Source organism: Amblyomma americanum, chromosome 6, assembly GCF_052857255.1.
Source record: "Amblyomma americanum isolate KBUSLIRL-KWMA chromosome 6, ASM5285725v1, whole genome shotgun sequence".
Taxonomy (NCBI): Eukaryota; Metazoa; Arthropoda; class Arachnida; order Ixodida; family Ixodidae; genus Amblyomma; species Amblyomma americanum.
The window spans coordinates 106,207,643-106,220,188 of NC_135502.1; the positions used below are offsets into that span (position 1 = coordinate 106,207,643).

A 12,546-nucleotide genomic window follows, 5' to 3' on the forward strand; every position below is an offset into this window, starting at 1 on the left:
GGCGCGATATTCTTTGAAAGCGTGGACTGACATCCCTCCAAATTTTCTCGAAGCGGCCTCAATAAACCAGTCTTTCAACATCCAGTGATTGTCTGCTAACACCTGTGAACTCATCCGTATGCGTCGCTTGAGCCGCTGTCGATTGCCGCGTGCCGGTACGCTCATAATAATAATAATAATAATAATAATAATAATAATAATAATAATAATAATAATAATAATAATAATAATAATAATAATAATAATAATAATAATAATAATAATAATTTCCATCACATCAAATACAATTTGATGGAGGGGGGTAGAAAAAAAGCGGCATTCCGCTTGACAGAGTTCTCACCTCCTGTTCAGGCTGCAGTGACAGGGACGAGAAACAATGTCTTTTTAGCATAACAGTCAGCTTCAATGTACAATGGTATACAGTCAAGAAAATAAACACCATAGTGTGCGCATTCAAACAGATATACAAGGAATTATAAGGAATGAAAGAAAATAGGTGGCTAAGCATCAAACAACAAATAAGAGTAGAAGGTCCATCATACAAAACTGTTGATGTATTGGTGGTAACTGAGATGAACTAGAATATTTCGCAAAGAGGAAATAGTAATATCGGGAAAGCTAACGTTAGCTTCAATTAGCTTGTTTAGTGCGAGCGGTAACTGATAATTAACCACTTGACGGCCATAGTTCGTTCTTGTAAATGGTTAAACCCGCTGTTGTTTATGGCGGTGCGGATAGGGTGAATCAGACTGATGGAAACGGGCCAGAGAGTAAGTCGTGTCGATACGTCGTTTTTGCTCAACTTTATATAGGCGCAACAGTCTATAAGCATAAAGATTTAGTATTGTAATGATGCCGAGCGTAGTTATCAGATTCTGGGTTGTGTGTCTGCTGGGTAAGTCAGAATATACGAAGGATTTTTTTTTTTGAAGCACCAATATCGTTTGTAAATTAGAATGTGTTGTTGTTGCCCACACTAATGTACTGTAAATTAGGTGGCAGCAGAATAAAGAATTATATAAGGCAAGTTTGACTTTTTCCGGTAAAATATTTCTGTGACGCGATAGAAAGCCTACAACCTTAGATGCCTTCAGCGTGACGTTATTAATATGGTTATCCCATTGCATGTTTTCTTAAAGATAAACACCCAATGATTTAAATGATTTTACTGTTTCAATTCATTGTGATTTGTAAAACAAAGCTATTTCTGTACAACAAGTTTTATTCTTCGGACGAAAAACTGCAGCTTTAGATTTTGTCACGTTTATTGAGAGGGAATTCATGTCTGACCATTCTGCTAGTTTGTCCAGAATGCGATTAGCATGCATGCTTAGATCTTTGCAAGTATCACCAGGTATGAGGATTGTAGTATCATCTGCATAAATTATAAAGCGGACGAAAGGGTCAATAGTAACAATATTATGAATATATAGATTAAACAGCAGAGGACCAAGGATACTACCTTGAGGGACACCGGTACTAACTGAACGTTGTGATGATTTAATGTTACTAATCTGAACATATTGTTTTCGAGATGATAAGTAAGATTTCATAAGAAGTAAGGCTTGTCCTCGTATCCCATATAATTCTAGCTTTTCGAAAAGATAGTTATGGTTAATTCTGTCGAAAGCCTTCTTAGTAAAGTCGATAAAAATACCTAATACTAACAGTCTGCTTTCAATTAGTACATTCTGCTTTCAATTTCTACAGAAACCAGAGCAAACCTTGCTTGACGAAGAGTGGCGGTACCTTTAAATTGGTGATGCTTTCTAGCGCCTGAGCCACTTTAAAGGAAGCCATTTCATGTGTGCGCAAAACAGGTTTTCTTGGCCCGGCAGTCTCGCAAGAGAAGCACCTATTTCTGATCCCCAACCACCACGCAGCGTTATACTGAATGTTTCACTCTAAAACTTTCATCAGTAATGAAAAATAGGCTTTTTTGAGTTTTAAAAGCGCTTTTTTCGACATAGGATTGTCAATGGTATAGCACATCAAAATACAGATAACATGTGCTAACTGGCAGGCTGGAATATTTAACAGTTCACTTTTTAACTATTACCGCTAGGCTCCTTAATTATTTAGAAGCGTGCAGCTCATCATAGGTAATATCCGTATCACTTTTTAAAATTCCGAAAACGCGTTTACCCTCGGCGCTGTGTTGCAACTTTGGCTATATCGACGGGTTGCCAGCACTGGAGAGGTTGCTTTGCCTGCAAGCTTCTAGAAGGCGCATGTATTTCTGTGATATGTAGGCAAAATTTCATCGCCCACTGCGCCGAGCGTAACCGATTTTTCAAAATTCTAGAAACTAATTTGAATATTATTTACAGAGGGCTACACACCTCTCAATAATTAAGGAGCCTAACAGTAATAGTTAAAAAACTTTAGCATTCAGTATTCGTTAATCAACCTGCTATTAGCATGTCTTAGCTGTATTCTGATGTACTACACCGCTGACAACGCTATGCCGAAAAAAAGCGCTCTTCTAACTAAAATCCTATATTTATAAGTTGCGTCAATTTTTAGATGAAACACCCTGCATAAATGCGCCAGCCGGGGCGGACGGGTTTCGACAGGATAGTTTCTCAGGGGCTACTGCATCTGATTCCGCTGAGCCTAATAACGCTTCTATAAAACTGCGGTCACCACTTGATCCGTATGGTTAGGAGAAGATGCGGTTAACGTACCGAGGTTCAAACGAGCATCCTTCAGGCTGCGCTTTCCTTATACAAAATCTACCCGCACAGCCCCTCCGAATCCCCCCTCTACCTTTTTTTACCAGTAAACAATGCCCGTCTAAGAGAACATTGTATGTCCGCGTCCCAGAAGGAGGCCCCGTACGACTAACTACAAAAGCAGTTACTGGCCTTCTTCTTCAGACACGTTCGCCACAGACTGAAGGCCCGGACCCTGCAGCGGCGCTAATAAAGTTTATCTCTGTCTCTCCGGCTGGAGAAGGAGAAAGGAGCGAGCGTTCCGAAGCTTCAAGACAGAGGGTCTCGATTCTGCCGAGCCCCGAAGTATGCCCTAAACCAGATGGCATTCCAGCGAGCGACAAAAAGAGGAGAAAAAAGGCGGTCAAAACAACGAAAAGCGAAAGTAAATACACGCTATTCTGCCGGAGCTACACCCAGAAAAGGCCTATGGTAAACGAGAGTGGGGCCCAGATCTGCGCAGACCGGATATTACGGTAACTATAGCGGGAAGCAGATCCCAGCAGACTTATATGGGGTCCGCCGCCTTATGATACACAGTACTAAGAACAGGGAGGGGGGCAGAACACAGGAAGAGAACGAAAAATAAGAGGGAAAAATGCCGAGCGTTGGGTGCTCGCCCTGAACAACGACGGCGACGACGGTAGGGGGCGCGCGGAGGCACGCGCCGTGACACCGCGCCATCTGCTCGACCCGCATCACCCGCTGTGCGGCAGTGCTGCTGATCCTGCTGCCGCTGTTCCCGCACCGGATGTAGGGGTTGCGAGGTTGCTCCGTCGCGTGGCTGCCACGCGCCTTCCGGATGGAGGAGCCGGAGGAACCCTCAATGGCGTGACGCGACGACCGACACGCCATCAGCTTCGCCTTACCCCCACCCCTCCCATTCCACCTTCCTCATATTTGCCGCATGCTTCTTTCGTGGATTCCCTTCTTTTAGAAGGGCGCTTGGTTTTGCTAGAAAGAAGATCTTCGAGACGGAGCGACTATGAGGCTCTGCTGAAGATAAGTAGAAACTCGCATCATGAAAAATGAGCAGCCAGCCAAAGCACAACTTTAAAACTTCGTAGCGTGTGCCAGAGAGAAAGCTTTGGAACGGGAGCGAAGGGGAAGCAGAACCCATTTGTCTTCTACCGTTTCGCCATCAGGAAGTTAGGGAAAAAGATGGAGCTTTATTTTTTGCCCCCTCCCCCCCCCCCCCCCCCCCTCTCATCCCCCTCCCCGCCGGCACATTCTTTCTTGCGTCTCGCGCTGTGATTTTACTTCCTGCTTTAGCTTTCTTTTTTTTCTACGCTCCCTGAGCGCGCATTTTCTATCAGTGCGCTCAACGTGCTCAACACATGCGTTTCACCGCTGCAGTTTAGGAACACAGCGTCCGCCCACGCTTCTGTTCATTGGTGCGTGATAGTGGGCCGGTTTCAGCCAGTGGGCTTCACGGTTGAAAGAGTCTGTGCTTGGGCTTGTGATAAGATTTCACTCAACAAGGATCAGCTCAAGGAACAAATAGTTCTCTCGTTTTATCGTGCCGCTAGCTTTTCAGCAGCGGTTTAATCGCACGCTTTCCTTTGTGCAACACTCGATAACCGTCAATCAACGCTATCCGACCGCTACAGCGCATGTTTCGGTGCATTGCTTCGAATACGCCGCCACGGACCGCTTCTGCAGGTGTTTCGGCGTCGCCTGCTCTGCTGTGCACAGGCTGCAAGTCTTGCTGTAGAGTCTTCATAAGCCAGTAAGTTTTATTGACATGGGCACCACGCACTCCGTAGTACTAAGGCGAAACACGATCTTGCATTTATACTTTGTATTGTTTGCACAATTTTGCTTATTTATTCTATTCGCCTCCACCAGCCGTTACATATAAGCGCTAACTGGAGACTGCAACGCGTCCGCTTTGCATTTATTCTCAGCATTCCGGTCTACATCTGCTAGTCCCGGTTTATTCACGTCACCTCCTGCTACGCGTAGACAGCACGCAGGCTATGCAGCTGTGCCTTGTACATTCTAAACAAGAATGCGCCAATATGGGGCTAAAAAGATAGTAAGCTGTGATCTAGTCCACTCCTTTCTATAAAAGAGAGTGCGCTAGAGGGAAGCTTGCTCTTTTTTTTTTTACTCCTTTCTGTATAGAGTGTAGTTTGCACCTCCGAAATCAGCAAATCGTCCAAGCACATCGTTGCGCCGTTCCCAGCCGTCGCAGGTCAGGGCAGACAGCTGTCCTCTTTAGTTGGCTACTGAACACAGCCCCCTTATTCTCGCGCCTCACGTTCAAAAAAAAAGTAATAAACGACGTGCGTAGGAAATGATCAGAATAACACATAGGGGATGTTAATTTTAGAGCAGAAAAAAAACGCAGGGCGCGTCTTTTCGCGTATCGCGGCAGAAAATGTCGTTTCCGGTGGGTCCAAAGAGAAATATAGCTCCGCGCACACACGTGCGACTGGGGAACGCGGTGAATAAACGGGGGGGGGGGGGGGGGGGGGGGGGCCGTGGTGGTCACGTGATGTTCGGTTGGCGCTACGCAGCCCGGCGATGGGGAAGGGGCGAGGCCAAGCGCGAAGCGACGCCGCGCGATTTACACGAGCAGAGATGAAGGATCCGTGCCTGCTTCGCCGCCTCCAACACCCCCCCCCCCCCCTTCTTACACCCGTGCCTCCATCCCTGTTCGATTCTTGCGTGGCGTCGTCTGGGCCGCTTCCGTTTCGAGGCGACGGCGACACGACCGTTATTAGATTCCAGAACGCAGTATGCACAACGTACCGGCCCCGAGAAAAACTGGTCCCGGTGCTATGCGGGCTGTAGCACCGCGCTTTCTCCACTCTTTTCTGTATTTTACTTTTGAAAATCTCAATCGATGATTCGCGCTTCGAGATGGCGTATATAGCGCCGGCAGCAGACACGGCGCTTGTATGGTATCGATGGCAAAAATGGAAATTCTCGCCTCTCCGGCTGCAGCGACGCGGCTGCAACTGCGAGTCGCTCGCTCGTGTGTATGATGCCGTGTGTTTAAACCGAAATAAGAAATACATTTGGCGTGTCTTTTTTTTCTGCTGTTTTGTAGTATCGGTTTTTCCTACGGACGGTCTTGTTAGGCGCTTCGTTTGTTAGTGCCGCGGGGTGCATATCTGGCTATTCAGCATTGATTTGTGGTTCTTTTTATGCCTAAGATTCAGACTAAACTTGCATGAACGCAGCATTCGTCAACGCTGAGCTAGAGAAAGTGGGAACTCTACACCCGAGGCATTGCCATTTGTGTAAGCGGAACTCTGGCTCGGAAGGCATTTGCGAACATGATTGGTTGAAATGTGCAATCGCACTCAAGAAACATACTCATTGTTGATGAGGTTTTAGCTGTAAGTGTTAAATTTTGTGTTTCCTGGTATGAGTGCAAACTCGGAATGCTCTATACCCCGAACTACCACGTGCCCAATACGAAAACCAGTTCCCCACCTCATTTAAACTTTGCGGCAAGCCAGGAGACTTCTTACACACTCTCCTCACACGCCCCAACTTTCCTTCCGTCACCGACCGTGGCGGAGTCTTACTAGGAGACTCTTCTCACCAGCACTCAAGAACAGCGCCGCATGATCTCCAATGCTATGCTCCAGGGGCTATCCTTCGCTTTGTAAGGGTGTCTCCTCACAGTGAGGGAGCACCCAAGTGCCTTGCAGAGGGATTCTCCCCGCACGATTTATATCAATGGCAATAAATGTTTCTACCGCCGCCATAACCACTCAGCCACCGCGACGGCAGGACTTGAAAAGTGAGTAAAATATTCCATAAATTGTGATTACAAGGCCACATGACTCATAATTCATTAAGACACGTTATCATATAAAGTAAATGAATTGTACTTAGTACAAACTGGGATATAATCAGTAGGGAATTGAAACCCCTGAGCGTTGGGTTGTGAGTCCGACACGCAACCGCTTGGGGCCATGAAGGCACGTTCGTAGCGATTGGTTAAAAGCAGGGTTATACGTATGCCGTGTGGTCTTTCACATAGTATGCTAGCTTACGTCAGCATGCTAATGAGTATGAATGTGATTAAAAAGGCACTCTTTAAGGGAGCAGTGATTAAGCGAGGAGCGAAGTGCAGGTCGGTGAGGGGTGAGTGTAAGTGAACGGCTCTATGCTTGTGTCACGTAACATTGGTGTGTAATGCGTTCAAGTAATATTAGTGCAGCAAGTGGCCGCATAATATGCTAATTAGATCAAGTGCAGTCGCTGAAGGGACCCATTAATTCTCTCGCGTCAAACCCTTAAAGGCGGAGCCTAGTGCCCCTTAAAGTTGTTCGTGTCATCTGAGTCAGATTTGTTTTTTAATGCCGCAAATAGCACATCTGTACTTCAACAAGTGAGCACACATTGTGTCGCGTCCCGGCACGAGTATTTTGAGGGTCACTGTGTGCAGCGAAAACATTACCCTGTGTGTCGCCACTAAAGGGCAGTTTACCTCCATTTCACTCTGCAAGAGCTTCAAAGCACTCATTTCCGCGCACTTATGACCTCTGTTACTTTGCCAAAGGTTTCTTTGTCTTTTATTCAGCTCCACAGTTGCGTTGTTCAATTCCCATACCCAGTTTATGGCTGCAGACACAGCCGATTTTTCAAGCCTGACCCTACAATGCGAATGGTTTTTCGTTCTGTCGTGTCCAGGAAACAACGGGAGGTGGCGGCAATCCTACATGACGTACAACTTAAACAAACTAAACTGAACAGTCTAAAACGTGCGCGTGCCTTGGGCGGCGATCGCGGATTGGAACTCGGGATGCCCTAGCATGATGTCGCTAGACACTGCTGTCATGCCACACGACTGATCAGTGGCTGAGCATCAACCGCTGATCGTGCACCTAACGATAATCTCTCGCATGAGCTTGGGGATAACTACCTGGAATTAATAACGGTGCTACGGCATAATCCGTAGCAACCGTTGGCGGCCAGCATTGGGCGGCATTCGGGGATTACCGACGTCTCAGCAACGCCATGTTCAGTCAAAGCAGAAACACTTCTAAGCCCTTACCTAATCAATTCCTGTCTGCTGAGCACGTCAGAAAGTAGGCCTCGCGCCATTCAGCTAAGCTTGCAGACAGAGTCCAAACAGCAGTGCGCGGTAGTTCAAGAGAAGCTAAGCGAACGACGCTAGATTTATTCAGGGACCGGCGGCGTCCGCCTCGAGCAGAGAGACAAAATCTGTCTCGGCGAAAATGCGCTGATTAGGCAAGCGCGACACGGCCCTCATTAGCGGCCCGCCATTCAGGTAAAGCGTCCGGCGTGTGATGGGTTGCCATCGATCCGCATTCTTGGGCACAAAAGACGTAGTACGTATGTACGGCGCTGAGGGCGTCCTTAGAAAGCGTTCCCGCCATTATTAGGGCCGCAGCGCGTAGCCGTGGCTTTAGTTCCATTGTACGCTGAACGGAGCTCGGATAGAACACGCCAGTGATTTCAAGTGATCCGGCATTATCGATTTTATTATGCTGAGACTGATCAATAGGTGGTGGGGACTGATGGAATGAGGACGCTCTGAGACAATGCGGTTCTGACTCTTTGTGATGCTTGGTTTTCTGTGAATGTCAGCTAAGCGGACGCGATATACTTGACAAAGATATTGAAATACATCTTCCGCTGTTGCTGTTTGCTGGAAGAGGTGAGAGCGCCCTAATGTTAACTCTCGTTTTTTTTAATTACTCACTATCTTAAGCGTAGCACCAGTTTATAATGGAGTGAATCATTAGCGTAAACCAGCTAGCTTGGAGTGAACAGCTTCGACAGTGTTCAAACTTTATACGTGCCGTGTTGTTGACTGAAACGTCAACACACTGGAGCTGAAAGGAAGCAGCAGTTGTTTCAGTAGGCTTTTGTTTCACGGTAACTACATCGGTTTCCATCTAGAGTGCCCTATATGATTGTCCAATGACATCGCAAACAACGTCGCACTGCTTCAGTGAAAGAATAGCAGATTGAGAACTTCACACGTTCACTGTTTCGTGGGTCACACGTGGGTCTCGTCATTTATTCATGATGTGCGGTCACCAATACCGGTTCACACAATTAAGCAGTGGGAGAGATTGTATTGGGGAAGACCCCCTTCCTAGACCTCGCCACAAAATCTGACCCACGGCTTCATCATGCGGCCCGGTATTCGTGGACTCACTTTATGGATAAATGACGTGATCCACATGTGACCCAAGATGCGGTAAGCGTGTTAAGCATACAAACGGTAACTGTACGCTTAGAGGGGGACATTGCCCAAAGGTGCTAACTTACCAGCCACTCAGTCTATTTTGATCAAACTTACAGGGTGAATTGAGGGGCGAACCATGACCATTGGTGCTAAGTTTTATCACTCTTCATTTAATCTGGTATGCGTTATGCAATTCACAAAATAAAAGCGAGCGTGGTTGTTTAGAAGAACCATCATTATGTAATAAAGCACAATCCTCTAATTACTTCTTTTTCTCCGTGTTATTAGCAGTGCCAAGAGCGGAGACTGTGCAGTCTGTTTTTAAATTTAAACTTTTTAAAACATGAATGTCATTCTTTGTGTTCATTGGTCATTAATATTTTCTGATTTTCACCGCGAAAAACCTTAATACAAAATAGTGAGCCCACTATGAAATTGTTATAAAATTTTGCCCTAGAAGAGGCGTACTGAGGCAATATTTGCTGTTTTATACGAGAAAGATAGTTTTCCTAATGCCGCAACTTGCCAAAAAAAACAATAAATGAAAAAACACCGTCCAGTGCTTTCAAAACGCGTCACTCTATTTTTATGCCCAATAAATTCAAAAACAACCCCCAACAGCGTATGTAGTACCTTCCTTGTCCTCACGGTGTTGATCGGCCGTAGAAACCGTAGAATGCGTAGAAACAACGGAACCAATTCTACTAGAATTTGGCAGTATCCATCCACATGCCGATACAGCGCAGTCACTCTCCCTGAGGGCCTAGGGTTTAGAGATGACAAAGGTAATGTAAATTAATCTGTGGTAGAGGTTAGCAAAAAGCGATTGGTAGATTGGTGGCTCACAAGCAAGGCGGTAACGTAAGGATACAAGTTCAGGATTAAAAATCAGTCATACATAAAAGTCAATAAAACTTTTATTTAAAGAAAAATGCCGAATTTGTAGATAATACCGTTTAATTTGACAGACTGGCTAGAGAAATTTCAATAAATAAATACCGAACATGATGACACCTATACCACAATCCCTTTCAAAAGGGGACGCTCCTAACATCCATCCATGCATTCATCGAGCTTCCATTTCGTCTCGGCTGCCTTTGATGGCTGTCATTGTATTTGTGGACGGGGCCGGCATACATTTCGGGTTTGCTTCATGTGCTTGGCAGTGTGTGTGTACCGAGAAATGTCTGTGGTGGCACCGAGCGCTGCGGAAAAACATTCTTCGACACCCACGGACGTTCATCCGTGCGTGTGTGTGATGACGCTGCACATCCATTTCTGACGAGGGTCCGCCACCGACGATCGGTTAAACAAAATCTTCTCGGCTTCTAGAGAGCTGACCGCAATTATACATTTGAAGTAGATTCTTTATTGGAATAGGAATCGAGAGAGGCTGAACATGAAAAACTTTTCTGTTTTTATTTTTTTACAAAAACTCCGTTCTAATTGTTTGTTCCTACTTGAGAAATAGTAATAGAAAACGAAAAATTATACATGCATCACTTTTCAATACAGTCAGTTCCCTTGGTGTTCAGTGCACGTATTCCATCTCTTCGGGTGTGCGTGGATAAATCGTGAGAACAATTCTTTTTGCTGCGACAGCAGCCACTCGTGCAACTCCGTTTTCACCCCTTCGTCGTTCCGGAAATGCTCGTCTCCAGTCGCTATCTTGAGACGTCCAAACGCATTGAAGACACTCGGGTCTGGATCGGGCGAATGAGGTGGACGTGCGAGACATTCACATTGCATGTCCCGGATGGTCGGAGCCGTTGAACGGCCAGGATCGGACCCGGCGTTGTCATACTGCGCACTTTAAACAGAAAGTAGTAAAAATGAAGTGCACTAGGCTACACATTACTCCCGTATTACTCCCTTGTTAAGAGTGCAGCAGAATTCCCGTAGCGAGATGTCCACGTCCTTTACTCCTGCCTGTAGGGTGAAAGTGATTTTTCAGTAGATCTGCAGATTTACCCGCGTCTTTCGGGCCAGAAGCCGAGCACCATTGCTACTGAGCCACCGCGGTGGCCGAAAACTGAAGTTACATGTCCAGGAGTGTTATGTGACAAGAGGACTCCCGTATGACTAATAAGATAAGCTTGCTAAACCGGCCGTATTGTGTCCAATGGAGAGCGCGTCTTTGAAGACAATGAACGTCAAGATGATGGAAGTGATTGATTAGAGGGATAGGCGGAATGTTCAGAAAGAATCACGTACGCCAGTGACAATAGATAGGGCATGCGTAAATGGCGAAAAGAGCAGTGAAGCTAGAGCACCGAAGGCTCCGTTGTTTTGGTCACGTGATGTGGCGGGATGAAGGATGTGTCATCAAGCAGAAGAGGAGGAGAACTGGTGTAGACAGAGCTTGGAAAGAAAGGAGTTTTCAGTCGGTGCACATCAGGACAGGAAGGAGTGGAGGACGTCCATTAGAAGCAGTGACACCGCGTAGGCAAGTATGGTAACATTAGGGCAGAACGCTACTACTATAAGTATTAGTACTAAACCCATCGTAATTATCCCTAAACACCATTGGCACACTTACACAATGCGCTCAAATGTAAGCCATCCGCCTTTCGCGTCGCCATCCTCTCCCGTCTACGGAGTGGCACGCGCAGAAAGGCACTCACGCGGGGAGAAAAGGAAAAGGGAGAAAGGGTCTGCGCTCCGACGCAGTTATGGAAACGCGACGGCCGCCGAAGAAGCCGCAGCACGCGCGCAGTCCTGCCCCGTAATTAGATTTCCGCTGCGCCCTGCTGACCGCATTTACTACCCACCGCAATATGAGGAATCCCTGGAGGGTCGCATATGTGTAGGAGGGCGTGTGCGCGGTGGAGATAGAGAGAGACAACGCCGCAGAGTACAAGCGAAGCCCCGTCTCTTGACTTTGTTGCGTCTCTGTCACTGCTGCTTTTTTTACGGTTTCAAGTACGCGGGCAGCCCGAAGGGAGAGCCGGAAAAGGTTTCCCTACATCCGCCCCCACCGTTCTTGCGTCCTCTTCCCCGGGGCCATTTTCTTTTATAGACCGGGTCCAGCACGTTCGGCGTTCCCCTTTCAGTCGTCTCATCTGGCTAGCCCGCGAAATTAAGGCTTTACCTGGAATAATTTCGCCCGCTCGCATCCGAGAACGACGGATGCGGAAGCGAAGGAGCAGCGTTTGGCACCGCAGCAACTGTGCTATGCCTCCATTTAAGCGGATAATTTCTGTCTGTCTTTGTTTTCAACTCAGCGGCAGCAGGCACGTGACGCTAGTGGACTCTGTTCGGGACTAAGCCGCCAGAGGAAACCAATTCGCTCGAAAGCATCCGGCGGCGATCTGTTAATGAAAGTCCGCTCATGCGTGCGCCGGCTCCCTTACCTGTCTGGACATTCCTTTTTGTGCGAGTGCGTTTTCTAGTCCAATTTGCGCCTCCAGAGAGAGCATTGCCAGAGATGACTTCAGGAGCCCCGGGGACTTCTATCACATCTGAGAGAGCCGTTCTCGTCGTAAATACGTGCCTGCGGCACTCAACGAATCAGTTGGAATACCGCTCAGGAAATTGGCTCCCGCGGGACTGCGCGGCTTAGCCGACACTGACTCGTGCCAGAGGCGGGTATCCCTGAGTGACGCTTCATTAGTTTTGGTGGTGAAAAAAAGTCGGTGGGTGACGAAG

General features: G+C 47.0%; 1 protein-coding gene across 1 annotated transcript in view; it reads left to right on the forward strand.

Moving 5' to 3' along the window:
- The window catches only part of LOC144093944 (uncharacterized), a 157,978-nt gene that overhangs the window by 80,051 nt on the left and 65,381 nt on the right, over positions 1-12,546 (forward strand). The window lies entirely within an intron of this gene.